General features: G+C 47.6%; 5 non-coding genes across 5 annotated transcripts; all 5 read right to left on the reverse strand.

The window, feature by feature from the left end:
* Positions 1-2,187: 2,187 nt before the first annotated feature.
* TRNAN-GUU (transfer RNA asparagine (anticodon GUU)) lies at positions 2,188-2,261 on the reverse strand. The gene has a single exon. It is a non-coding gene; the product is annotated as a tRNA-Asn (tRNA).
* Positions 2,262-10,121: 7,860 nt separating this feature from the next.
* LOC138431704 (U1 spliceosomal RNA) lies at positions 10,122-10,285 on the reverse strand. Its single transcript, XR_011253850.1, has one exon. It is a non-coding gene; the product is annotated as a U1 spliceosomal RNA (small nuclear RNA).
* A 4,585-nt stretch (positions 10,286-14,870) lies between these two features.
* LOC138431705 (U1 spliceosomal RNA) lies at positions 14,871-15,034 on the reverse strand. Its single transcript, XR_011253851.1, has one exon. It is a non-coding gene; the product is annotated as a U1 spliceosomal RNA (small nuclear RNA).
* A 9,076-nt stretch (positions 15,035-24,110) lies between these two features.
* TRNAN-GUU (transfer RNA asparagine (anticodon GUU)) lies at positions 24,111-24,184 on the reverse strand. The gene has a single exon. It is a non-coding gene; the product is annotated as a tRNA-Asn (tRNA).
* Positions 24,185-25,184: 1,000 nt separating this feature from the next.
* On the reverse strand, positions 25,185-25,256 carry TRNAE-UUC (transfer RNA glutamic acid (anticodon UUC)). Its single transcript has one exon. It is a non-coding gene; the product is annotated as a tRNA-Glu (tRNA).
* Between the last annotated feature and the right edge of the window lie 819 nt (positions 25,257-26,075).

A 26,075-nucleotide genomic window follows, 5' to 3' on the forward strand; every position in this document is an offset into this window, starting at 1 on the left:
CTAAAAGACAGTAGAAGTTTTATTAGGGGTATTTTCTGAAGGAAGAAAGTTGTAATTGTTCTTCTGCTAATGAGCTGAACAGATGAAATGAGCTCTCAGATAACTTTGTGGCATATTCCCTGCTGCTGCTGCTGCTGCTAAGTCACTTCAGTCATGCCCGACTCTGTGCGACCCCATAGACAGCAGCCCACCATGCTTCCCCGTCCCTGGGGTTCTCCAGGCATGAACACTGAAGTGGGTTGCCATTTCCTTCTCCAATGCATGAAAGTGAAAAGTGGAAAGTGAAGTCGCTCAGTAGTATCTGACTCTTTGCGACCCCATGGACTGCAGCCTACCAGGCTCCTCTGGCCATGGGATTTTCCAGGCAAGAGTACTGGAGTGGGGTGGGCATATTCCCTGAGGCCCTCTGAAACCCAGACCTGCTGAGGAGTAAGAGGGTTTCTTGGGACCTCCCAACTCAGGATTCTTGGGCTCTAAGAAGGGGATGCAGTCACTAAATAGATGGTGCAACATCTTAGGGCCAGCTATAGTGAAAAGCAGTTACTAGGCCTGATTGGCCAAGGGGAGAGAGCTGTTTCTAGAACCTGGGAAAGCAATAGTTGTAGGTAAAGCTGTAAATATAGTATAGTGGCACCGAACAGTAACTGTCCTGGGGAGTGGCCAAGAACACAACTACTGCCAACCTGCAGGAAACAATCATGCTGACTTCATATTCCTCCCACTCTCCCCATTCCCAGTAAGTACATCCCATTGGCTGTAGCCAACAAGAAGCAATGGGCAGTCTTTCTGCACAGTTCAAGAAGACTTTCTGGGGTAGCTAATGATGAGAATATATCTGTAGGAACAAATGCATAATACCCAGCAAATACGGTCTTTCCATTCTTGAGATTAAAAATAAATAGTCCCATGTGCTCCCTCTCCTCCACCTGCACTGCTTCCCCTGTTATTAACTTCTTGCACTGGTGTGATACATTTGTTACAATTGATGAACCAATATTAATTCATTATTATTAATGTTAATGGTTTCCACTGGGTTCATGCTTTGTGTCGTACAGTGCTAGTCCTGAGATTTTTAATTGTGAAAGCATCTCATTAGCTGCATTTTGGTATCAAACAGTTTTTTCAAAGAAGGTTTTTTTTTTAATTATTTCCTGAATTCTTTCATTTATTTGAGAATATTTATTTGTTGTTTTTAGACCTGTATGATATCTGGACTGGAGATATGTATGTATGTATACTTTTAACTGAGTGTTTTTAATACCATAGCTAGATTCTCTTTTCCACAAAAATACTGGTAATGAAACTGAAATTTCAAAATGTAAAGGTTTTAGATTTTTTCTTTTCATTTTTATTTGTTAAATTAATTATCTGTGAGCTTCTAGCTCAAATCAGACAAGCAAACAAGGGGAGAAAGAAGCAAAAGAAAATTCTGTGGAATTTCTAGATCCCAATGCTTTAAGAAGTCATAGAAATTGGCCAGTCATGGCTGGCCTTTTGGCTTCAGCATCCTATAGTCAAGTTTGAGTTACAGCAGGTGAATATAGCCTGGCTTGCCCAAGGTTTTTAATATATATATTTATAAAGTAGGTGACTATTTTGTTATAAAAATCATAAAGTCAAGCTGTTGACTTTATTAAAAATAAATTTGTTTATTGATAACCATCAGGTTGGTATTTGGCCTTTGGAAATGAGTAGTGGAGGCGAGAATTTTCTCACTATATGTACCTTTCTATAATTCCTTGATTTTCTGTGTATAAATACACACACACACAATCTCTCCAGGAAGAAAAAATAAAAGAACTACACAGGACAACTTCTCTCCCACTCATGTGACTATTAAGTCTGTGCAATTAAGTCACTATGAAGGAAAGCATTTTAGACACTTGAGGAATGTCTATGTCCTAAGTTCATATGTTGAAGCACTAACTCCCCAGTGTAACAGTATTAGGAGGTGGAGCCTTTGGCAGGTAGTTAGGTTTAGATGAATTCCTGAGAGTGTAGCCCTCACTAATGCTGGGATTAGTATCCTTATAAAAACAGAAGAGACAGCAGTTTCCTCTCTCAGTGTACAGGCCTTCTACAAGCCTCTGGGAAGAAGACCCTCACCAAGAACTATATCTGTCCCGGACTCTGACCTTGGAGATAACCTGAAGTTGCAAGAAAGGACTTTGAGCAAGTAAAACGGCACGTCCCTGGGTGGGCTCGAACCACCAACCTTTCGGTTAACAGCCGAACGCGCTAACCGATTGCGCCACAGAGACACGGGAACTCAGTGCTCTAAATTTGTATCCTGATCCCAGAAATTGCTTTTCAGCCTCTCGCCGTGACTATCTTCATATTCCCATACTTCGGAAACCGGAGGTGTGCGCGAGACCCTGAAGCCCAGAGTTGGTGTTGCTGGTCACGTTTGGACATCGATAGAACTTCTGGGAGTCAGCTAAGGGGCTCTGACGGCCGAAGAAGGCCAGATCCACAGCCTTCCCACCGGCTCCTCCCCATCTCAACGCCCTCTCTGCGCCAGGTGACTACCGCAGCCTCCCGGGCTGAAGGCGTCCACGTTACCACTCCGTGCCAAGGACACGAACCGGCTGTGCCCCCACTGCGTTGCCCACGCCCTGTGCCTCCAGCTGTGGACTCCGACCCGCAGGCACCTCGGAATTGCTCGCGATGCAGCGGGTCCTCCAGGGCAGGGCCTCGCACCTAGTAGTTCAGTTCAGTTGCTCAGTCATGTCCGACTCTTTGCGACCCCATGGACTGCAGCACACCAGGCTTCCCTGTCCATCACCAACTCCCGGAGCCTACTCAAACTCATGTCCATCGGACCTAGTAGGCACTCATAAATGCTGGGTGAAGGATGCATACTACCCCAAGGTCCTAGGGCAACCAAGAATTCCAGTGTGTGCTTAACCCGGGTCTCCCAGATGCTTTAACCTCTGAGCCACCAGGGAAGTCCTTAAGCTTTTGGACCTATGAGGAACTCTGGAAACGGAAGGCGGGAAAGGTTTCTCCAAGCCGGAGGCGCTTTTGTTCCCAGAGCTGATTAAGAACAAGGCAAAGGTCCCGACTTTGGACATGTGCGCATTAGGACCGAAGCGAACTCCCCACCAGACTCAGCCGCAGTCTGAGGTCGTCCGTCCTGAGGGGAGGGGAGGGTCGACCAGGGAAAGCTGAAGAAGAGGAGAAGACAGCGAGTGGGAGTGGAGGCAGCCCGGGGAGGAACGGAGAGCGCGCTGCTAGTGCTCTGGCCACTGAGGGGAAAGGCCAAAAGAAAACGGAAAATGCCTATTTTGGTTAGATCGCTTTGATTACCCTTTCCCTGCTTCCTTTCTGTCCGCCACCGCGCTGATCACGATTGTTTACTGTTGTATGCTCTCGAATTGGAATGACTGATGTTCCTCTCTGAAATGCTTGGCTAAAGACCACCACGCCCTGAGGAGTCCAAACTTCTAAGCGGGTGGCCAGGGGCCCGCGGCCCCGCGCGGTAGAGGGAGCACACCTCCGGCTCCCCGCAGGACTGTTGAAAACGCCCCCCAGGGGCCCTCTGTGGCCGGGAGTCGGCCGAGCGCTGCCTCTCCGCCCTCCTTGCCGAGGAATGTTAAATGTTACTAACCTGGCGTACTGTCAAGTAGGTGCACTGTCAGAGAAGGCCTAGTATCATTCCTGGAGTAATGCTGATTGGGTAGGATGATGACAACTGCAGCTTTAATCCCACATTAATAGAGCTGGAAGTCCACAATAGTTTTGTAGTCTTGTGTGGGCTACCTGCAAGCAGGAGCTCTGACTTTTTTCCCTCAGTAATAAAATTAGCTAATACTCTATTTATCAATACGCGTGTTCCTTTGAGTCTGGATTTCTTATTTCCCCAACAACCCCCACAGAAGAAGTAGAAGATGCGGCCTTGTGCTGAGACACAGAAAGTGCATTTGGTGCTGTATGAACTCTCCCTTGTGACCTTGGAGAAAAGTACTCAGAATTGTGGAGTGTCAGAAAATTCCAATAACAGGACTAAGAAGGTGGATCTGGTAAATCTCATTCTCGGGATGAGCTGGAAAAGATCATTCCGTCTTACATGTCTGAGGTTCCATCTGGGCGGAAATGGGCAGGGAGAGGCCTTTCTACAAGACCCTCTGGAGAGGGTGAAGTTGCTCCCTCATCCCGACCCCACCTCTGGGCAGTAGTTTCTACCCACGAGCTCGGTTTCTGCTTGAGCTCAGAAGCAGCACAGTAGTAGGCCTGGTCGGTGACTTACTGCCATGAACCTCGGGGAGGAGGGAGTCCATTACACTTTTTACAAACCTAGTTCCTCATTAGCAGCTCTCTGACTTTGCCTTTGGTCTTTGCTAAGCCATTTTGCATTTGGGCAACTGATCCCGAACTGGTAGGCAGGAAAGCTCATGGTTCTTCGTCATCCTGCTAGCTCAGTTTGTAGCATGCAAAGCTTCTAATTTCAAAGTCTTGAGCATAGCCCAGCATCCAGTGCATTTTATTTGGTTTTCTTTGGATTAGTAGCCGCAGTTTCAGGGCTGTACTGCTCCCCATAGTGGCCACAAGGGAGCTTGTGGTCCTTCTCATTGGAGCTCTGTTTCAGGAACCACTACATTTTCTCAGTTTGGATAGTAAAAATAGTAATGTACAGTAGTTTTAATTCCTCTGAGGCTGGCAGATCCCACGATCTCTTATTTTGCACCACCCCAACTCTAGGGTTATCTTGGGTCTAAGCATGGGAGATTGATTGTGTAAGCTCAGCCTTCCTGCTCATTCTTTCTATAATGCTGTGGAAGCCCCAGAGACAACTGTATTTGATTCTGTGCATTAAAATTCATTGATCTAAGAAGTCTGTGCAGGTTTCAGCAGATCACCAAGGGAGGTTTTTTGTAGAAGAAATATTAAAAACCCAAACACATAGAGGCATTGGTGGGACCAAGCCCCAGGCCCTGGGTGCTGCCTAATTACAGGCGGGAAGGAAGTGGAAAGGAAGACTCAGAAGAAAGAAGGGCAGAACTGGGAGGAAGAATAGGAAAGGAGAGGAAAGAGACAGACTCAAAGGAGAAATTTAGTCACTGGTCCCCAGTTATATGACAGCTTATCTCTCTGGGCCTCCCCTAGCAACCTTTGTCTTAAGGCAGACACCCTTCCATCCATCTGATTCTGGGAATTCTGACATTTACTATTAGGTCTACCAAGCCTACACCAAGTGCCCTCTTGTCCCTTTTAGATAGCTTTTTGCTAATCCTTTCTTTTGTGGTCCTAGGAGAGTTTGCAGGAGAGGCAAACTTCACCTTAAGCCTCTTGGGGTCTCCAGCTAGGCCTGAGAATTAGATTGACATAAGACAGACTAACAGGAGGAAAACATACTGATTGTCACATGACCATGGAAACTCCAATAGGAAAGTGAAAACCCAAAGAACTGGCTAGACCCAAGCATTTATATACTAGGTCAAACAAAGAGAGGTGATGATGGAAAAGTAAAATATATGGGAAGACTAAAGGAAGATATGAGTTAACAAAATCTGTTTGTGTGGATTTCTCTGGGCCTTGACTTCCTGTCTCTGGTGATAAGAATGTACTTGCTGTTTTCCAAATGCCTTTAGCTCAAAATAATTCTTAGGACAAATTGGCATATTTTGGAGTAGCATGTAGTTGAAGCATTGGAACATAGCCAAAGAACAGGATACTGAGCCGTATCTCCTCGTGGTGCTGTGAGATTACCATGCTGAAAGTGAATTCAGAGGGCCCAGATCAGTCTTAGTAGCACTTGTTAATAAAGTTAAAAAAAAAAATTCTTAGGCCAGGAATTTGTAAATATGGAAAACAATGTTCAAATTATTTATATATCATAATGCTCCAGCCTAAGCCTTAATTATAAAGTCACTGAAAACAATCCAGGACTTCCACCTACAGCCATAGTATAATAATTTCACTAGATTAGACTTCTTGCCTTCAGTTCCCTTCAGTTCAGTTCAATCGCTCAGTCATGTCCAGCTCTCTGAGACCCCATGAACCGGAGCACGCCAGCCTTCCCTGTCCAGCACGAACTCCCGGGGTTTACCCAAACTCATGTCCATTGAGTTGGTGATGCCAACAAGTCATCTCATCCTCTGTCGTCCCCTCCTCCTCCTGCCCTCAGTCTTTCCCAGCATCAGGGTCTCTTCCAATGAGTCAGCTCTTCGCATCAGGTGGCCAAAGCATTGGAGTTTCAGCTTCAACATCAGTCCTTCCAATGAACACCCAGGACTGATCTCCTTTAGGATGGACTGGTTGGATCTCCTTGCGGTCCAAGGGATTCTCAAGAGTCTTCCCCAACAGCACAGTTCAAAAGCATCAATTCCTCGGCGCTCAGCTTTCTTTATAGTCCAACTCTCACATCCATACATGACTAGTGGAGAAACCATAGCCTTGACTAGACAGACCTTCGTTGGCAAAATAATGTCTCTGCTTTTTAATATGCTGTCTAGGTTGGTCATAACTTTCCTTCCAAGGAGTAAGCGTCTTTTAATGTCATGGCTGCAGTCACCATCTGCAGTGATTTTGGAGCCCCCCCAAAATAAAGTCAGCCACTGTTTGCACTGTTCCCCCGTCTATCTGCCATGAAGTGACGGGACCGGATGCCGTGATCTTAGTTTTCTGAATGTTGAGCTTTAAGTAACTTTTTCACTCTCCTCTTTCACTTTCATCAAGAGGCTCTTTATTTCTTCTTCGCTTTCTGCCATAAGGGTGGTGTCATCTGCATATCTGAGGTTATTGATATTTCTCCTGGCAATCTTGATTCCAGCTAGTGCTGCTTCTTGCCTTAAACAACCATAAAAATGGGCAAAATGTGTGAAGCACCTGGTTATACACACTGGACAGAGGCAGTGCAAGGCTGTGAGTGCCTGAGAGAGAGTTGTGGAAATGACCCGATGGTGGTACAGCAAGCTGGAATTCCAGCAGAGCATGGTGCTCACACAAAGCTAAGGCAGAGGTCAGAGGGCAACTGAAACAACTAGAATCTGTAGAGAACCAGAAAGGAGAGAACAGTTTACAGGCTAGTTTTCAAAAGTCTATATTGGGTCTCCTGCCAGTCATTTGCTGAGTGCTAGGCTGCTCACGGGTGGAGTGCTTATGCGAGGCTTATGGGACGACAGATGCTATTGGGATGAAAACCAGAACAGAGCTTTTAGAAGTCTCTGCTGGCAACACAGGAATTCAGGCCTTGTTAACTCTGTATCACCCTGAGCATTCAGTTGGTACTCCAGAAAGACTGTTTTAGGAGGAAAGACCATACCCTGGTGTAAGGCCTACTCTTGATCCTCCCCCCATAAGTGTAAAACTAAGACCTGACAAGGTTAGCAGTGTTTGGAGGTTGAGTCACATCAAGGAGGGCTTTGGATTTCCACAGATCTACCAACACAATCCATAAATCCAGCCGTACCCAAGTTCAAAGTCATTGGCCAGTAATCAAATTGCTTAGTAGAACAAAAGTTGATACATTTTGGAGAAGATACCAGAATCCAGAGTATCTAGAATGTATCATTCAAAGAGTCCAGTAAACAAAAGTGAAACATGCAAAGAAACAGAAAAATGCTACCTGTTCAACACATAGTTTTAAAAAGAAAAGAAAAAAAAAAAGACAACTCCAAGATGTCTCAGATGTTGGATTTAGCAGACTTTAAAGCAGGGTTGTAGATACTAGCTGAGATTTGGAAAGGAGAAATAGAAGTGGTTGTCATATTCGTTTGGACCCTGGGAAGAGCTCCAGAGGTCTCCAGCACTGTTACCGCTCACAAAGGTACTTTATCTGCTGGTACAGACAGACTCGCAGCAATTCATACTTCCTACCAGATGTCCTCTTACTGTTTCACAGCTCTTGGGCCAGGTAACTGTTTTGTTCTTTGACACACAGCTATAGAAGGACACTTCTATTTTTAGGGTCGGGAGTTTAAAAGCAATAAGAGACTGAGGCAGTTTCTATCTGGCTCTTCTTTGTGGGCTTCAGTTCTCCATTAGGACCTGGAAAGCGTGGGCTCAGGTACCCAGCAAAAACTGTTGAATCTAATCTATTGCAAGTCTCTGTTATTAAGAACACACCAGGGTGCCCCTCGGAGAAGGCAAGGGCACCCCACTCCAGTACTCTTGCCTGGAAAATCCTATGAACGAAGGAGCCTGGTAGGCTGTAGTCCATGGGGTCGCTAAGAGTCGGATACGACTGAGCGACTTCCCTTTCACTTTTCACTTTCATGCATTGGAGAAGGAAATGGTAACCCACTCCAGTGTTGGAGAACCCCAGAGACGGGGGAGCCTGGTGGGCTGCCGTCTATGGGGTCGCACAGAGTCGGACACGACTGAAGTGACTTAGCAGTAGCAGCAGGGTGCCCCTAGGATACACGTTTTAAAAACTCAAACTGTGTAAACTCTAAGGTGACACGGAAAGTGCAATCAAAATGGAAGCAAGAAAGGTAAAAAGGTAAAGTTCAGAGGATGTGTATGAAGAAGAACTTATCTCCTGGCAATAACGTAGAGTCAGGAATGACTTGGTGACTAAACCACACCAACATCATATCATATTACCAAGTAAGTACGTGCGCAAAGTCGCTCGCAGCATTAGAACACGACAATCAACAGTAACACCCGTAGCCAAAAAAAAAAAAAAAAAAGCACTAAAAAAAAAAAAAAATCACCACTGTCCCGATTACAAGAGATCAAACCAATCAATCCTAAAGGAAATCAGTCCTGAACATTTGCTGCCAGAACTGATGCTGAAGCTTCAATAGTTTGGCCACCTGATGCCTACAACTGGTTTACTGGGGAAAAGCCCTAATGCTCAGTTCAGTTCAGTCGCTCAGTCGTGTCCGACTCTTTGCGACCCCGCGAACTGCAGCACGCCAGGCCTCCCTGTCCATCACCAGCTCCCGGAGTTCACTCAAACTCATGTCGATCGAGTCGGTGATGCCATCCAGCCATCTCATCCTCTGTCGTCCCCTTCTCCTCCTGCCCCCAATCCCTCCCAGCATGGCTTTTCCAATGAGTCGACTCTTCGCATGAGGTGGCCAAAGCATTGGAGTTTCAGCTTTAGCATCAGTCCTTCCAAAGAACACCCGGGACTGATCTCCTTTAGGATGGACTGGTAGGATCTCCTTGCAGTCCAAGGGACTCGCAAGAGTCTTCTCCAACACCACACTTCGAAAGCATCGATTCTTCAGCGCTCAGCTTTCTTCACAGACCAACTCTCACACCCATACATGACCACTGGGAAAACCAGAGCCTTGACTAGACGGATCTTAGTCCGCAAAGTAATGTCTCTGCTTTTGAATATGCTATCTAGGTTGGTCATAACTTTCCTTCCAAGGAGCAAGCAATTTCATGGCTGCAATCACCATCTGCAGTGATTTTGGAGCCCAGAAAAATAAAGCCTGACGCTGTCTCCACTGATTCCCCACCTATTTCCCACGACGTGATGGGACCAGATGCCATGAACTTCGTTTTCTGAATGTTGTTGAGTTTTTCTAAGCCCACTTTTTCACTCTCCTCTTTCACTTTCATCAAGAGGCTCTTTAGTTCCTCTTCACTCTCTGCCATAAGGGTGGTGTCATCTGCGTATCTGAGATTATTGATATTTCTCCCGGCGATCTTGATTCCGGCTTGTGCTTCCTCCAGCCCAGCGTTTCTCATGATGTACTACTCTGCATAGAAGTTAAACAAGCATAGTTTTATACCATCACCGATTCAAACACGTGAATTTCACTAACGTCAGGGTGACGGAGAACTGCTAAAAAACCTAGCGCAAAATCTGCCGGAGATCAGACAAATCGGTAAAATTTAGCCTATAGTTCGCCTAGATAACTCTGCAGTTTCTCAGTAACTCTGAGGAAATCATGCGGAAAACACGTCGAAAGCTGAACGTCCAAGGGTCATGTAAGAACAGCGTTGGGGCACATTTAGACCAAAGCTCCAACCCCAACCAGCCAGCCCTAGCAAAAAACTCTACTTCAACAGTCACTAGAGAGAACAAACAGACGACTGCTTGTTTTCTTGAAGTGAGTACCAGCTCACAGGCGAAAGCCACCAACGTATTACTTCAGTGGTACAGTACGACTTCACAACGTTGAACGTAACCGTAGTCTTCTTTTGCAACAAACAGAGCACAGGGGAAAGCGCGAACGCAGTCCCCCACTACCACAAATTATGCAGTCGAGTTTCCCACATTTGGGGAAATCGCAGGGGTCAGCACATCCGGAGTGCAATGGATAAGCCTCGCCCTGGGAAAACCACCTTCGTGATCATGGTATCTCCCCTGCCAGGTAAGTATGAGTTGCTTGGCTTCCGCCCCACCGCAACCTCACACGCCCTACACCGTACACACACGCTCACTTTCCTCCCACCCATCCCCGAGCCTTCTTGGCCCTTCCACACAGCGGATCCACGCACTTTCAAGCAAAAACTCCTCAGTTCTCTCCCACGCCACGGGAGACCATATCGTGTTTCAGCACCAGATGACGGACCAGCAGCCCCTGCGCTCGGATATCTACATACGACACGCCCCGTCCGTGACGTCACGGGGATCCCTCCAGCCCACGCCCCGCCCTAGCCCCCGCCTCCCTCCTCCCACGCCGTCCGGCCGGACCAACCGGCCGCCGGGCGCCCTCCGGGGGAAGCGACGTCCGCCCCCCGCCCCTGTTCTCCCACCCGCTACGTTTGGGACCCGGCGCGCTCGCCTGCCTGCCTAACTTTTGTCCTGCCCAGCCCCGGTCTGGCGGTCGGCTGAAACCTGTGCATCCTTTTGCAAATAACGGCGTTCAGTGGGGAGAACAGAACATTTAGCAGTCCAGGGGAAACCGGTTCCTTTCAAATCCAGTTGTCTTTGTGACGTAGTATTGTGTGTATGTCTAGTAAAACGCATTAGGCGTCACGACTGGCCGTGAACTCAGTTCCATTCGTGAAAATTGGGTCATTCATCAGAAATTTCATTCATTTTATTTCCAGCTTCAGGTGTGGTTTTGACACTGAACAGATTTTAACACCTGTCTGTATCCTCTGTCTTATTGAGACAGGCTGGGACCTGGGACCTTTTGCTGCAGTGTTTGCACCTGGACACACTGAGGCAGGAATTCGATGGGCCCCAGGGTGAGCAGCTGCAATCTATCCCCTGTAGACAGTTAACTCCAGTCTAAGAGCAGGGACTTCTCTAGTGATCCAGGGACTAACTCCATACTCCGGTTCAATCTCTGGTTAAGGAACTAGATCCCACATGGGACAACTAAGAGTTTTCATGCTGCAACTAAAGATCCTTCATGCCTAATAAATAAATATTTTGTATAAAGATAAGATGCTCCAAGATAAGGATATTAGGAGGAGCAAGGAGGAGCTGAGTCCTTATTGGATAGAAGATAGAGACCACCTATTTTGCATTCTTGAGGTCCAGGAGACCTTCACAGACTACACATGCTCAGAAAAGTTCCTCCCAGGTTAAAAAGGAGGGGAGGAGCCACCCCGTGATTGTTGGTGTCAACCTCCCAGGAGGCCTCTGTGCTACAACCCTTCTTAGCAAAAAATTTCACATGCATGTCAGGAAGGGCCCCCAGGAGAGGTCAGGTGTGGAAAAAGAGATGAGAAAATTGGCCAAAATGGAAGAAATGCTCTATATAAGTGATTTGAATCGCCTGCCTGATGCACTGCTCCTCATTAAGGAGGACACCCACACCCTTTCCGAGTGTGCATCTCTGCCTTACTTCTGTCTTAAATAAGCTGTGTATCTACGTGCTCCCTGACTTGTGTTGTGGCTCTGATAATAAACTTTGTACCTACTTTTACAGCTGTCGCCTCTTTAAGAAATTCATTTTTCAGTAGAGGCAAGAGCCAGGCCAACCGTGCTTCTAGCCCTAGCTCCTGATGGAATGGTGGCTAGGATTCCTGGTTTTCACACAGGCTACCCTGGTTCAATTCCTGGTCAGGGAACAAAGATCTTGCTTCAAGCCACCACTCACTGCTTCAAGTCACCACTCACTGCTTGTGTCCTCGAGATCAAAATGTCTCCTCCAGCAACACAATGCAAAGAAACAATAGGGACTAAAAACAACTGCATGTATGCAGTTGGACAAAATTATGGACAAGATACAAAAAGACCAAAAATTCAAGTGTCATCTATGAAGAGCTGGTGGCAGAAAGAGGATCAGTTCCGTTCGGTTCAGTCGCTCAGTCGTGTCCGACTCTTTGCGACCCCATGGACTGCAGCACGCCGGGCTTCCCTGTCCGTCACCAACTCCCGGAGCTTACTCAGACTCATGTCCATTGAGTCGGTGATGCCATCCAACCATATCATTCTCTGTCACCCCCTTCTCCACCTGCCTTCAATCATTCCCAGCATCCGGGTCTTTTCAAATGAGTCAGTTCTTCGCATCAGGTGGCCAAAGTATTGGAGCTTCAGCTTCAGCATCAGTCCTTCCAAAGAATATTCAGGGCTGATTTCGTTTAGGATAGACTGGTTGGATCTCCTTGCTGTCCAAGGGACTCTAAAGAGTCATCTCCAACACCACAGTTCAAAAGCTGAGAGCAAGAGCAGAATACTGCACGTTGCCCCTGCACACACCACCACCAAACTCACAGGCACACCACCTAAGTCACCTTTAAAGCCTGACCCCTCTGTAACAGGAGGGAAAGGGGCAGGGCACAACTTTTGAAATAATGACATAGCCCAAGAACACAACACAAACCGGTTTTAGACTCAAATGGGACCAAGATGGCAGACAAGACTAGACCTTGGTCCTCAGTCGGCAAGTGAAATGACACATCCAGAGGTGCCGTGACAGTTCCAAGGCACTGTTAAAACACCAAGGAGTGGGCGGTGGCCCAAATCCTGGAAATCCCCACCCCGTTCCCAAAAACAGTTGGAATAATCCTCCCACTCCTTAGCATACAAAATTACCCAGCTTATAAAAACTAACCATGCCACCCTTCCCGACCCCACTCTTCTTCTGCCATGGCCCACACACTGTCTGTGGAGTGTGCTTGCTTCTCTTGCGTCTGAATAAATCTACTTCTTACCTATCACTTTGTCTCTCACTGAATTCTTTCTGTGGAGACATCAAGAACCTGACCAGGTACCGTGGGTTTTGGCTGGGTTTGAGTCCCAAAGCAAAAACAACACCCAGTTGTGGATGTCACTACTGTTGGAAGTAAAGTCCAATGCTGTAAAGAGCAATACTGCACAGGAACCTGGAATGTTAGGTCTATGAATCAAGGCAAATTGGAAGCGGTCAAACAGGAGATGGCAAGCGTGAACATTGACATTTTAGGAGTCAGCAAACTAAAATGGACTGGAGCGGGTAAATTTAACTCGGATGAGCATTGTATCTACTGCTGTGGGCAAGAATCCCTTAGAAGAAATGGAATAGCCATCATAGTCAATAAAAGAGTCCGAAATGCAGCACTTGGATGCAATCTCAAAAACGACAGAATGGTCTCTGTTCGTTTCCGAGGCAAACCATTCAATATCACAGTAATCCATGTCTATGCCCCAATCAGTAATGCTGAAGATATTTCATATGTGAGCAAGGAAACCTCCCCTCGTTGGAGAGACAGAGCAGGATGTTCCGCTTTCACTTTCAATGACCTAGATCCTCGATCTGCATCCTGTGTGCTTTCTGGTTAGTTTTCTTTGGACCTACCCTTAAGCATCACCCCACTCCCAGGCCCACTCCCAGCACCTCCTCCGATCTCAGAGGCTTCTTGGGGCTGAGCGGATCTGAGGGGAGTGCCGTCCCCGAGGCAGCCACGAGGGGGACGACAGTCCATCCCGCCATGGCCCTGCCTTTTCTGTTTAGCCCAGTGGTTTCTATTTGCCAGCAGGACTTTGTGAATCAGAAGTAAGCACAACACATCCTGAGAAAGGGGTTGGCAAATAGCCCACTAAACTGCCGACAACTTGGCCTGGTGTTTTCTGCTAAATTGTAGTTCAATGTTTTCAGTTAGGAAGAAAAGGAAAACCACTTTTGACCGAAAAGGGGGGTGGGGGGTGGGGGTGGGGAAAGGTACGAATTCTACTGCCATTTAAGGAGAAGGGATGTTAAGGAGGTTTCCTAGTTTGCCAGACTACTGAAGCCTGTCAGGTGCACCATCGAGGCTGAAACAGAGGTACTGCTTTCTGACTGGGAAGGTAACAGGAGAAGGCCTAGAGAGAAAAGGCAGGGGTGAAGAGAGAACTGGATCCAGAAATGCGAAGAAGAGCCCTGCTTGGGGTGGGAAGGGGTGAGTGGGATGGTATGTAAGCAGTATCTCCAGCGATGCCTAAGGCGTGTAGTAAGCAAGGCAGCTGACCACGCAAGAAATGAAGCCTCTGAAAGCAGAACACTGGTGGCGAAACCGGCTAGTGGCAGCCTCGCACAAGACAGGCCGACCGAGAAGTCCGTCACGGGGCGCCTCCTGCATCCGACTTCGCGTGTTTGGCCCAGGTAAGGGCCTCTCTGGTTGGATCCTGCGCCCCCAGGCAAGTCGAGATGAGCGAGCCTGCCATGAAATCAGCAGTACGTCAGACATCCGCACCCACGCGTAGCCCTGGGAGGGCTCCTGTTGCCACAAGACGGGAAAACAAGCACATGTTTCCGAACCGGCGAAAGACCACTCTTCCTACTTCTTCCTCAAGCGCGACTGCGGCTGCTGGCGTCACTCTAAACCTTTGCCCCACGCTTCTGCCGGAGTTTTACAGAACGGAGACGGGCAAGCACTCTCAGCGCTCACTTCGGGATCCGAGCTCAACAACAGAGCAACAGTGATTTTTAGGACGCATCTGCTTGCTCCGGACTTCGCCTGACTGACTGCGCAAACTCCGCAAGCCGGTCATATGCAGCTGGCTATGACGCCGCCTCCTTCCCAGCTTCTGTTTTTCTACACAGACAAACCAGGGGAAAGCGCGAACGCAGTCCCCCACTACCACAAATTATGCAGTCGAGTTTCCCACATTTGGGGAAATCGCAGGGGTCAGCACATCCGGAGTGCAATGGATAAGCCTCGCCCTGGGAAAACCACCTTCGTGATCATGGTATCTCCCCTGCCAGGTAAGTATGAGTTGCTTGGCTTCCGCCCCACCGCAACCTCACACGCCCTACACCGTACACACACGCTCACTTTCCTCCCACCCATCCCCGAGCCTTCTTGGCCCTTCCACACAGCGGATCCACGCACTTTCAAGCAAAAACTCCTCAGTTCTCTCCCACGCCACGGGAGACCATATCGTGTTTCAGCACCAGATGACGGACCAGCAGCCCCTGCGCTCGGATATCTACATACGACACGCCCCGTCCGTGACGTCACGGGGATCCCTCCAGCCCACGCCCCGCCCTAGCCCCCGCCTCCCTCCTCCCACGCCGTCCGGCCGGACCGTCCGGCCGGACCAACCGGCCGCCGGGCGCCCTCCGGGGGAAGCGACGTCCGCCCCCCGCCCCTGTTCTCCCACCCGCTACGTTTGGGACCCGGCGCGCTCGCCTGCCTGCCTAACTTTTGTCCTGCCCAGCCCCGGTCTGGCGGTCGGCTGAAACCTGTGCATCTTTTTGCAAATAACGGCGTTCAGTGGGGAGAACAGAACATTTAGCAGTCCAGGGGAAACCGGTTCCTTTCAAATCCAGTTGTCTTTGTGACGTAGTATTGTGTGTATGTCTAGTAAAACGCATTAGGCGTCACGACTGGCCGTGAACTCAGTTCCCTTCGTGAAAATTGGGTCATTCATCAGAAATTTCATTCATTTTATTTCCAGCTTCAGGTGTGGTTTTGACACTGAACAGATTTTAACACCTGTCTGTATCCTCTGTCTTATTGAGACAGGCTGGGACCTGGGACCCTTTGCTGCAAGTGTTTGCACCTGGACACACTGAGGCAGAAATTCCATGCGCCCCACCTGAGCAGCTGGAATCTGTCTCCTGTGGACAGATACTCCAGCCTAAGGACAGGGGCTTCCCTAGTGGTCCACTGGCTAAGTTTCCACACTTCCCAATGCCTGGGGCCGGAGCTGGATCCCTGGTCAAGGATCTAGATCCCACCTGGGACAACTAAGAGTTTTCATGCTGCAACTAAATATCTGCTGCTACTGCTGCTAAGTCGCTTCAGTCATGTCCGACTCTGTGCGACCCCATAGACGGCAGCCTGCCAGGCTCCCGTGTCCCTGGGATGCTCCAGGCAAGAACTCTGGAGTGGGTTGCCATTTCCTTCTCCAATGCATGAAAGTGAAAAGTGAAAGGGAAGCCGCTCAGTCGTGTCCGACTCTTCGCGACCCCCTGGACTGCAGCCTACCAGGCTCCCTCCATCCGTGGGATTTTCAAGGCAAGAGTACCGGAGTGGGTTGCCATTGCCTTCTCCAACTAAATATCCCATGTATCTAAAAAAAAAAAATTTTTTTTAAAGCTTCTTTAAGATAAGGATATCAAGGAGGAGCAAGGAAGAGCTGAGTCCCGCTTGGATAGAAATAAAGAGACCACATATTTCGTATTTTTGAGGTCAAAGAGATCTTTGCAGACTACCCATGCGTACAAAGCTTTTTCCTGGGTCAGAAAGGAGGTAGACGGAGCCACCCCTTAATAGGTGGTGTTAACCTCCCCCTAGGCCTCTGCGCTGTTGGACACGACTGAGCGACTTCACTTTGACTTTTCACTTTCATGCACTGGAGAAGGAAATGGCAACCCACTCCAGTATTCTTGCCTAGAGAATCCCAGGGATGGGGGAGCCCGGTGGGATCGCACAGAGTCGGACACGACTGAAGCGACTTAGCAGCAGCAGCAGCAGCAGCAGCAGCAGCAGCAGCAGCAGCAGGCCTCTGCGCTACAATCCTTCTTGGCAAAAAGATGCACATGCACGTCAGGAAGAGCCCAAGGACAGGTCAGGTGTGGAAAAAGAAATGAGATACTCATCCAAAGGTAAGCAAAGACCCGGAAGAAAGGTCCTATATAAGTGATTTGAATCACCTCTCTGATGCACTCCTTCTCGTTAAGGAGGACACACACACCCTTCCTCTCTGAGTGTATATCTCTGCCTTGCTTCTGTCTTAAATAAACTGTGTATCTGTGTGCTCTCCCAACTTGTGCTGTGGCTCTAATAATAAACTTTGTACCTGTCTTTTCAGCTTTTGTCGCTTTAAGAAATTCAGTTTTCAGTGAAGGCGCTAGTCAGGCCAAGTTTGCTTCTAGCCCTAGCTCTTGATGGACCGGTGGCTAGGATTCCTGGTTTTCACACGGGCTACCCTGGTCCAACTGTTGGACAGGCAACAAAGATCTTGCTTCAGGCCACCACTCACTGCTGTGTTCTTGAGATCCAAATGTCTTCTCCAGCAACAAAATACAAAGAAACAATAGGGGACAAAAAATAACTGCATGTATGCCGTGGTGGAAATTGTGGACAACAAGATACAAAAAGACCAAAATCCCAACTGTCATCTCTGAAGAGCTGGTGCCAGAAACAGGGTCCCCGGAGCAAAAGCAGGGTACTGTACATTCCCCCTGCACACGACACCAGGAAACACGCAGGCAAACCGCCTGAGCCAGTCCTATAACCTGACCCCTCCACCCACCCCTATCCTCACCCTGTGGAAGGAACCAGCACACCACCCCTCCACCCCTCCACCCCCCCACCCCCAGGGCAAACAAGGGAACCTGTTACTTGTTTTGCTGCAGCAGGGATCCCAGTAAAGCCTTACCTGAGTTTCTAGTCTGTCCTCTTATCCATTTCTATCGATTAAGGAAGGCTAAGGGGGTGGTTTAGTCGCTAACTCGTGTCTGACTCTTGTGACCCCGTGGACTGTAGCCTGCCAGGCTCCTCTGTCCATGGAATTCTCCAGGCAAGAATACTGGAGAGGGTTGCCATTTCCTTCTCCAGGGGATCTTGCCCACCCAGGAATCGAACCCGGGTCTCCTAAGAACCCTTGATAAATAGATAAGCTGAAAGCCATCAAACAGCCAGTCTGGACTGGTTGATCTGATGAAGATGACTAATCAGGTAAATATTTTTGGCTATGTGTGGATGCTCCAAAACTTCTTGAATGTTTAGTAGTGAAATGAATGTGGCCAATTTCCATGTGTCATACCTGCCAGAGTCCTCCCTTTGACACCTCTGAGATAGCTAAGCCTAATGGAACTACTTTCTTCATCAGGATTTCTCAATTTCACATACCACCCTTTTCCTTGGCTTCTAATTATTTTTTTCTTCCGTAATTATTTATTCATTTTATGTTTGACTGCTGGGTCTCGCTGCTGCGCATAGGCATCTCTCTAGTCGTGGCAATCAGGGGCTCCTCTGTAGTTGCAATGCTCCGGCTCCTCTTTGCGGTAACGTCTCTTGCTACAGGGCACAGGCTCTAGGCTAGCGGGCTCCGTAGGTGTGGCACCCAACACATGGAACATTCCCTTACAAGAGATGAAACCTTCCCTTACAAGAGATGAAACCTGTGTCCCCGCATCGGTCGGCAGATTCTTAACTATAATTATTATGATTAATTATTCTTAAAATAACACATTTTCTCTTTCACACAGTATTAACAGCTGAAGGTCAACTTAAGATAATGATTGTGAGCAGCATATAAATATGTAATCAGCTACCTGATAGTGAAGGAAAGCCAAAAGTCTGAGGACAGCAAAAATAGCCCCATAGATATTTCGCCTTTACTTTGCCTCCCAGCCCAGGCCAAAAGAAAAGAATAAGTATCACCATCACATTAGCCATAACCAAGTGGTTTTAAATGTTTGACAAAATGAGGAATAACATGTGTAAAGTACAAAGAGCATACGCTTCCAAAACGATTACCGGTGTACACCAACCGGAATAACTAGTGAAGCATCACCAAAGATCTAAGGTATGATGAATCACCAGACCACGAAAGGCTTCCTCATGAGGTGCGTGAAAGAGCTCAGAGTAATCACATACACACACACCCCTCCGAAGAACTGGGTTTGTTTTTTTGGGAAGGAGGGGTATTGGGCCTGGCTTCTTTCACTCAGCGTAACGTCTATGAGATTTAACCGTAGTTTTCGGGTAGTTCTTTGTCTCTGTGTGTGTTCCTTGGAAGAATATATCTCAGTATACTTATCCAGTTGAGGATGTTCTGAAATGGCACGATACGAACATTCTTGTATGACTTTTCGAGGACATACACATTTCTCTAGGGCGGCCCATTCCAATAAAATAATGCCAGGGTTGGCCTTTAGAATAAAGCTTTTAGGGTTTTCTCCCCAACAAAGTGGGTTGATTCAGAAGTAGCAGGGGAATCACAAAGCAGGACAAGCGAACTACGGCGAAAGCACAGGCAAATTGCACACATAGGAGAAGGAACGTTCTTCGAGAGAGAAAGAGAAAGAAGCCGAGAGGACTTGTTTTGAACCAAAGGACACTGGCGAAAAGGGAAAGATCAGGGTGGTGACGGTTTCTCATTGGCCGAGTTGCTGATATCTTGCAGGAGATACAAGGTACATCTTTTTCTGTCCGGGCCTATAGCTGATTGTTCTTTCCTATTGATGATTCTTCTGTTTAGGTCTATGATTGACCATTCTTCCTGTATTTGAACTTGAGTGGTAATCCACGAGAGCTCCCACTTCTGGTCTCCTGACTCAGTTTTAGTGAGGTTTCCCTTTATTAGCATTACACCGGTCACCTGGAATTTAAAGTTTTCAATTACAACCTATTTAAAAAGTTTGTGAGACTGACTGCGTTAAAAAGGAAAAAAAAAAAAACTCATCATCACCACGTGTGACACTAGAAACAGTACAAGTGTTCAGTAGTTACCTGTGACTTGTACCTGTCGCATTGGACAGCAGAGGTCACATATATAGCAGAGACAAAAGTACGATTTCTGGGCCACGGCACGTGATAGTGTATGTACGACCCTTAGCTGATGCTGCCAGATTCCTCTCCAACTTTGTTGACCTTACTAACACTCCTTTTAGAAACGAAAAAGAATTTACAGTGCTCTCCGTCCTGTGAAATTTTGGTGTTGTTTGCCTTTTTTACTTTTCTTTCTTGAGTTTATTGAGGTGTAATCTACATAGTAAAGTCTGCCAACATTAGACTATCTTACACTCTTTACTATGATATCATATCTCTGCAAAGCTGGATTTTGGTAGTTGCTATGATAGAAAGCAAGTGCCATGCAAAAAAATGGATGCCTAATAAGAAATAAGGTGACGCTTCGAAAAAGTTTGAGAAGCTGTGCCGCGCAAAACATTAAGGTTATGATTCTGACGTGTCAGAGCACTAAAAACAACAAACCACTGCACCGAACTTTCGTCGGGGGAGCACATAGTAACATGCCCGGCATCAGCCATATACGAACAAGCTATAGAAATATCTGTAAACGACAACAGCATTCCCCAACTGAAGCGGTATTTCTGCTGTCAGCCAATCTACCAGGAAATTAGGGCAAACGGGAAGGACAAAGAGAGAACAAACTTGCAGCCAACGAAAGATGATTCATTCGTTAACTCAATTTAATATAGTCAAAGGATTAAGGTTAACTATAGATCATGAATCTGTCATTTAAGCAGACACGTGCTGGAACATGAGACTGTTGGAACCATATATTGGTGTATATATGGAATCATATATTACGGGACACCTAAAAATATACGCCAAACACTGTAGGGGGAATGATTGAGTCCTCTGGTGTCTAGAAATACCCTTTAAAGATATTAGTATATTCAGTATACTTCAAGAGATAAATTTAAACTTTTAGAAGTTTAAATACCCATTGGCTATGTTGGCTTATCTGAGCAGTACAACCAGCATGGGAAACTTAGGAAGTCCAATGTAATTCAGATGTACAATTTTCAACCTAAATAAACCCAAGACTTAAATACTAAAACATTATACCACCATTATTTTCTACACCTTTATAAGATAACCTGAAAATACATATAGAGTTGGTGTTAGACCAAAATGAGAAAAACAATGTAATTTTTCTGAGTCGCTTCCATTTAAAAAAAAAAAAAAAGAGTAAACGTTTTGAAGGCCATTATGTAAATTATTTAAGTTGTTTAAAAATATTAAGAATAATCTGTTATCAGTTTCATTCCTTCATGGTTGCTGTTCCAAGTAATCAAGACCATTTACTCAATCTACAGTTAAATGTTTTTTTTTTTTTTCCCTTGTCACAAATTTAGCAACAAAATTTTCCTTATATAAATACCACATGGAAGCATAAACAGTAGAGTATTTTCCCCAGAAATTCTTCATTTTTTAATTTTACATTTATGGAACCGATTATCACTTTCCTTAAGAGGAGTGACACCTTTAAATTTTGAGAGGCCTAACTTGTCTGTTCTCCCCAGAGTGAGAGAAAGTGTATTGACTTGTTTCTGAGAAAATGTATTTAAACAGGGGGAAAAAATGCTTCAAAGCAGTGGGCCTTGCTTGACTGCCCTGGGGGTACAGTGGATAGGAATCTGCCTGCTGCCAGTGGAGGGGAAACAGGTCCGACCCCTGGTCTGGGAAGACTCCACATGCCGCAGAGCAAGTAAAACCCTCGAGCCACCGCTCCCAAGCCTGTGTGCTGCCACTACTGAAGCCCATGCACCTAGACTCTGTGCTCTGAAACAGGAGAAGCCACCGCAACGAGAAGCCTGCACACTCCAACTAGAGAGAACCCACACAAAGCAACTAATACAGGGCAGCCGAAAATAAATAAAATAAATAAATTTTTAAAAAAATTAGCGAGCCTTATTTATGGTGAAAGCAGAGTCAATGATGTTTATCAACAACACTTACCAGTGTGGGAAACAAAATGGAATACAATTAAGCGGTATTGGAGGAATCTCACTGAGGAAAATAGGAATTCTGTAACACACTTATGTGTTCCCAGTGTATAAAACTGTGCTTGGAGTCGTTGCCTGTCGTTCCTTTTTCTTGAGGGCTGAGCTTGCTTATAGTTCTGGAAGTATTCAATCTTGATTTGCAGGCTAAGTGCTCACGTTGCTGACTTCATTGCTTCTTTGCAAAGATATAAATGTCTTTTCCTCTGCATTCTGTAGTCTGATTTCAACCATCCTTACCTCACTTGTTGAATGTTTTCAGCTATTTAGAAGCTTTCATATACCAGTGAAAGAAACTGTCTGTTCCATGCTAAAAATTCAGTATCCTTCCTGTGTTAATCTCTTTTATTAATCTTGAGTTTCTCATGAGGGAACGATTGCATAGTAAGATCATCCTTACTGTAGAGACGACACTTGCTCAGTGCTTGACTAGGATAGACTGGGCCCACGTGGATTTGACCAAACAGTGGAAAGAGGAGAAGTGGACAACTTCTCACTGGGGCCGTGTCACACCCCAGGAAATACCAGAATCATCAAGACAAGCAGCAATGAAAAAAAGCCTCAAGGTCCAGCGTAACTGTCATCTTCTACCTCACAGGGAACGGACCCTTGTCAACCACCACTCAGTGTGGATTATCCCCAGGAGTTTACTTCCTAAAATGAGACCAGATTCCCACACTGATAGGAGAAATTGCGCGTATGCGCGCTGAATTCCTTCAGTCGTGTCCAGACCCTGTGCAACCCTATGGACGGTACCCTGCCAGGCTCCTCTGTCGGATGGGATTCTCCAGGCAAGAATACTGGAGTGGGTTGCCGTGCCCTACTCCAGGGGATCTTCCTGACCCAGGGATCGCACACCGTGTAACTTACATCTTCCGCAATGGCAGGCAGGTTCTTTACCACTAGCGAGCGCCATCTTATCAGTGATGAACAAATCAGAGAGAGAACATTATATGTCCCCAAACCACACGGTACAAAAACGTCAAAACGCACAGTCTCTGCACATAAGATTTAGTAGAAGAACAGTGCAAACTGGAGCCAATAGCTCTAAGGGTCCAGGTCTGAAGCAGGAGCCTGTGAGGGGCAGGATTCCGTGGGCTCTCACGACATGTGAGTTAGCCCATGTGATGGGCTAACTTTTATCAGTTCAGTTCAGTTCAGTTCAGTTCAGTTCAGTTCAGAGGCTCGGTCGTGTCCGACTCTTCCAAAAAATAACCAAACCAAAAAACTGTCAAGGAATAGAGTAAATGGGGTGGTAACACCCCACTTTATAGGAGGAGGGACAGGCATCACATTTTTTTTCCTCAAGTTAAAAGTGTAACCAAAGTTTGTAAATAAAAGAAGGAAGGGGAGGAGGAAAAAGGCTCTGGGATCAGTGAGAGTTTTCTCTTTGGATAAGTTGCTCGGCAGAAAGGGGTCATCCTGGCCGTCTTCTCTGGACCCGGTTGACCAGGTCACCGGACAAAACAATGGACGGTTACTGGAGGACTTTAAAAGTGGTCAGTGACTAACTCGCCACCATAAGCAGTAGAGTACCTCTGTGTAATGCCACAGCGTCCCTCTATTGTCTTTTCCCCTTAGTTGGGTCAGGAGGCCACTGCTCCCTTTGTTAGTTAAGAGACTCGTAGAGAGATGTATAGAAAGATTGTTGTGTTGCCAAAGTAATTGAAGAAAGGGACACCGAACGACTGGAAAATAATTTGAAATACGACTCAGTCCCACTTCTGTGGAAGGCAAATTTGCAGGATTTACCAACTTGAGAAGCATATAAACACTAAAGGTAGCAACTGCACTTCCAGGTTTCTACACTGTGGAAATAAACACCTGCACAAATGGTCAGAAGTGTGAGTACAATAACGATGGTTGCGGCGTATCTGTCATCATAAAACCACGTAAACCAAATAATGCATGAACCATGTAGGAAATGCCTTTCTAAAAAATAATGCAGAGGCTGATGATGACGGTGGGTTCACTGATAACATTGTTGACAGAACAATTGCTAAGTGCTGGCCTCCTTTTACAGGTGAAAAACCTGGGGCACATAAGGTATAACTTACTTGTCTAAGTCTATGTACTTGGCAGAATAAAGACTTGACCCCACCAGAAACTGGATCCCTTGATCTCTCTCAGGAGAGGGAGATACTCATGCCTTCGGCAAGTATGAGTGAACAGGAACGCACTTGCACTTGCAGAGTATAGGGCTGCAAAGGCGAGGTGGCCCAGACTGGCAGCAGTCCGGAGGTGACTAGGACCCCGAATGCAGGGGAGCATATGTTTGTGTCCAGGTAAGAATCGGCGTGGAACCGCTTGAATGGTCGTCAGCACGGAAAACCTTGAATGGGTTCTAAAACCTCGGCCGCCCGTCCCTGGGTGGGCTCGAACCACCAACCTTTCGGTTAACAGCCGAACGCGCTAACCGATTGCGCCACAGAGACAGCACCACACGGGGTCCCTCGACTCTTTGTGCCAAGACGTGCCAAGAAGTCCCAAGACGTGCCTCCTGCTCCGCAGAGAAACGGTGCCGGTTCCAAAGCCGCGGGAAAACGGAAAGATGAGAACGGTGAATAACACCGGACCTGAGACTGGGTCAAGGCCAGGAGAAGACTACGCCAAACACCATTATCCTAGGACAGCCACCCAAGCAGACAATTCCGGAACGCTCTTGAGAATACTCCCCCTCCCTTTGATGCATCTCCCACCTGGTCCACTCATCCTCCCACCAGAGGAAAGAAGCCTTCCCCTTTGTGTTCTGGGCACAGAGAGCCAGGCAAGAGCCAAAGGGGCAGCTGCACTTCCCCCATGGGTCTTCCCAAGGTAGGTGGTTCTAGCGCTCAGGCTGACCCAAGACCCCACTGTCCACCAAGACGACCCCGAGGAGTCCAGATAGCAGACGGTCCCGGGGGTGGGTGGGGGTGGGTGGGGTGGGGTGGTGGGGTAATCCTACAAGCGCAGAGCGTGCCTGGGCTGCACTTCCTGGAGATCCGAACCAAACTCCCCCGGAAGCTTCTCTGCATCCTAAAGAGAACGGATTTCAGGTTTCCATGGAGAGAGTGACAAAGCAAACGTGGGAAAATGTGAACTGTGCAGCTGAGTACAGAATACACGATGTTACTATTCTTGTAACTTGGATGTATGTTTTGGAGGGTTTGGGGTTTGGTTTTGAATGAACCTTTGGAACTCGAGTCCCTGATTCTCTTTGCATGAAAACTCTGTAAGGAAGACTCTGGGTTTCTAACAAGCAAAGAGAAAAGAGTGGAGAGGAGAGCTGGGCAGCCCAGGCTGTTCACTGCATCCGGGGAGTCTCCTCCAGCTTGCCTGATGTCAAGGACCCTGAGGCCGGGACTCAGTGCAGACGCTCTTCTGCATTGGACCTTGAAGCAAAAGACAATTCTGATCTGGACAGGAAGGCTCCGAGGAGTGGAGAAGAAAAGAGCTTTCCCTGACCGGGAATCGAACCCGGGCCGCGGCGGTGAAAGCGCCGAATCCTAGCCACTAGACCACCAGGGAACCACACAGAAAAACGGACTTGGCCGTCCAGGTGAAAATTGAGGGTGGAAAGATGAACCCAGAGATGCAGAGAACAGGAAAGGGAATGTCCCAGCGCCCCCATGGCTGTATGCAGCTGTGCAAGGCTCCCAGCCCTTCAAATCCCCGTTCCTGGGCGACGCTTCTCGTTCTGAGACCAGGTCACAAAGTATCCGGTTGGCTCCCTCCTGGTCCAGCTCTAGCGCTGTGTGCTGCCGAGCCCAGGTCATGCTCTCTTTGTGAACCTCGGGTTTTCCCTCGAGTCAGGCGCCGACTTGGCTTTCAGCGAGTGATGAGCGGATCCGTCTACCTCCATATCTCTGACCTGGCTCCGGGGCCTCTCCTGACGACCGCACGGGTACCGGTTCCTTTCCCTCCGCGACCGGCTCAGTTCGTGGAGCCTTAAATTCTTCACTTCCGTGTCTTTGGCTGGAGCCCACGGTGAGACCTTGGTGCGGTCTCTTTTCTTCTACCGGGGAGATAAAACTGCTCCTCTGGTGTTCCGAGGTGGGGGAAAGCGAGTGAGCGTCTCGGGGATCAACTCCATGGTTTTCAGAGACAATCTGTGAACACGTGGAAGAGACCCAGGGGCCCGACAGGGAGCCGAGGGGGTATCCGGACCTAAGGGTGACTCGAAGTCAGTCTTGTCCTTGCCCTCCCCTCCTCCCCTCCCTCTCCCCCTCCCCCCTCTCCCCCCGTCCCCGCCCCGCCCCCGGCATGAACTGGGCCTGGATTCACAGGGACTCGGAGCAGAGAACGGAGGGCTGCTTCCTAGTGCTGAGTAGACTCCCAGGTGGTCAC

The sequence above is a fragment of the Ovis canadensis genome, chromosome 1, assembly GCF_042477335.2.
Source record: "Ovis canadensis isolate MfBH-ARS-UI-01 breed Bighorn chromosome 1, ARS-UI_OviCan_v2, whole genome shotgun sequence".
Taxonomy (NCBI): Eukaryota; Metazoa; Chordata; class Mammalia; order Artiodactyla; family Bovidae; genus Ovis; species Ovis canadensis.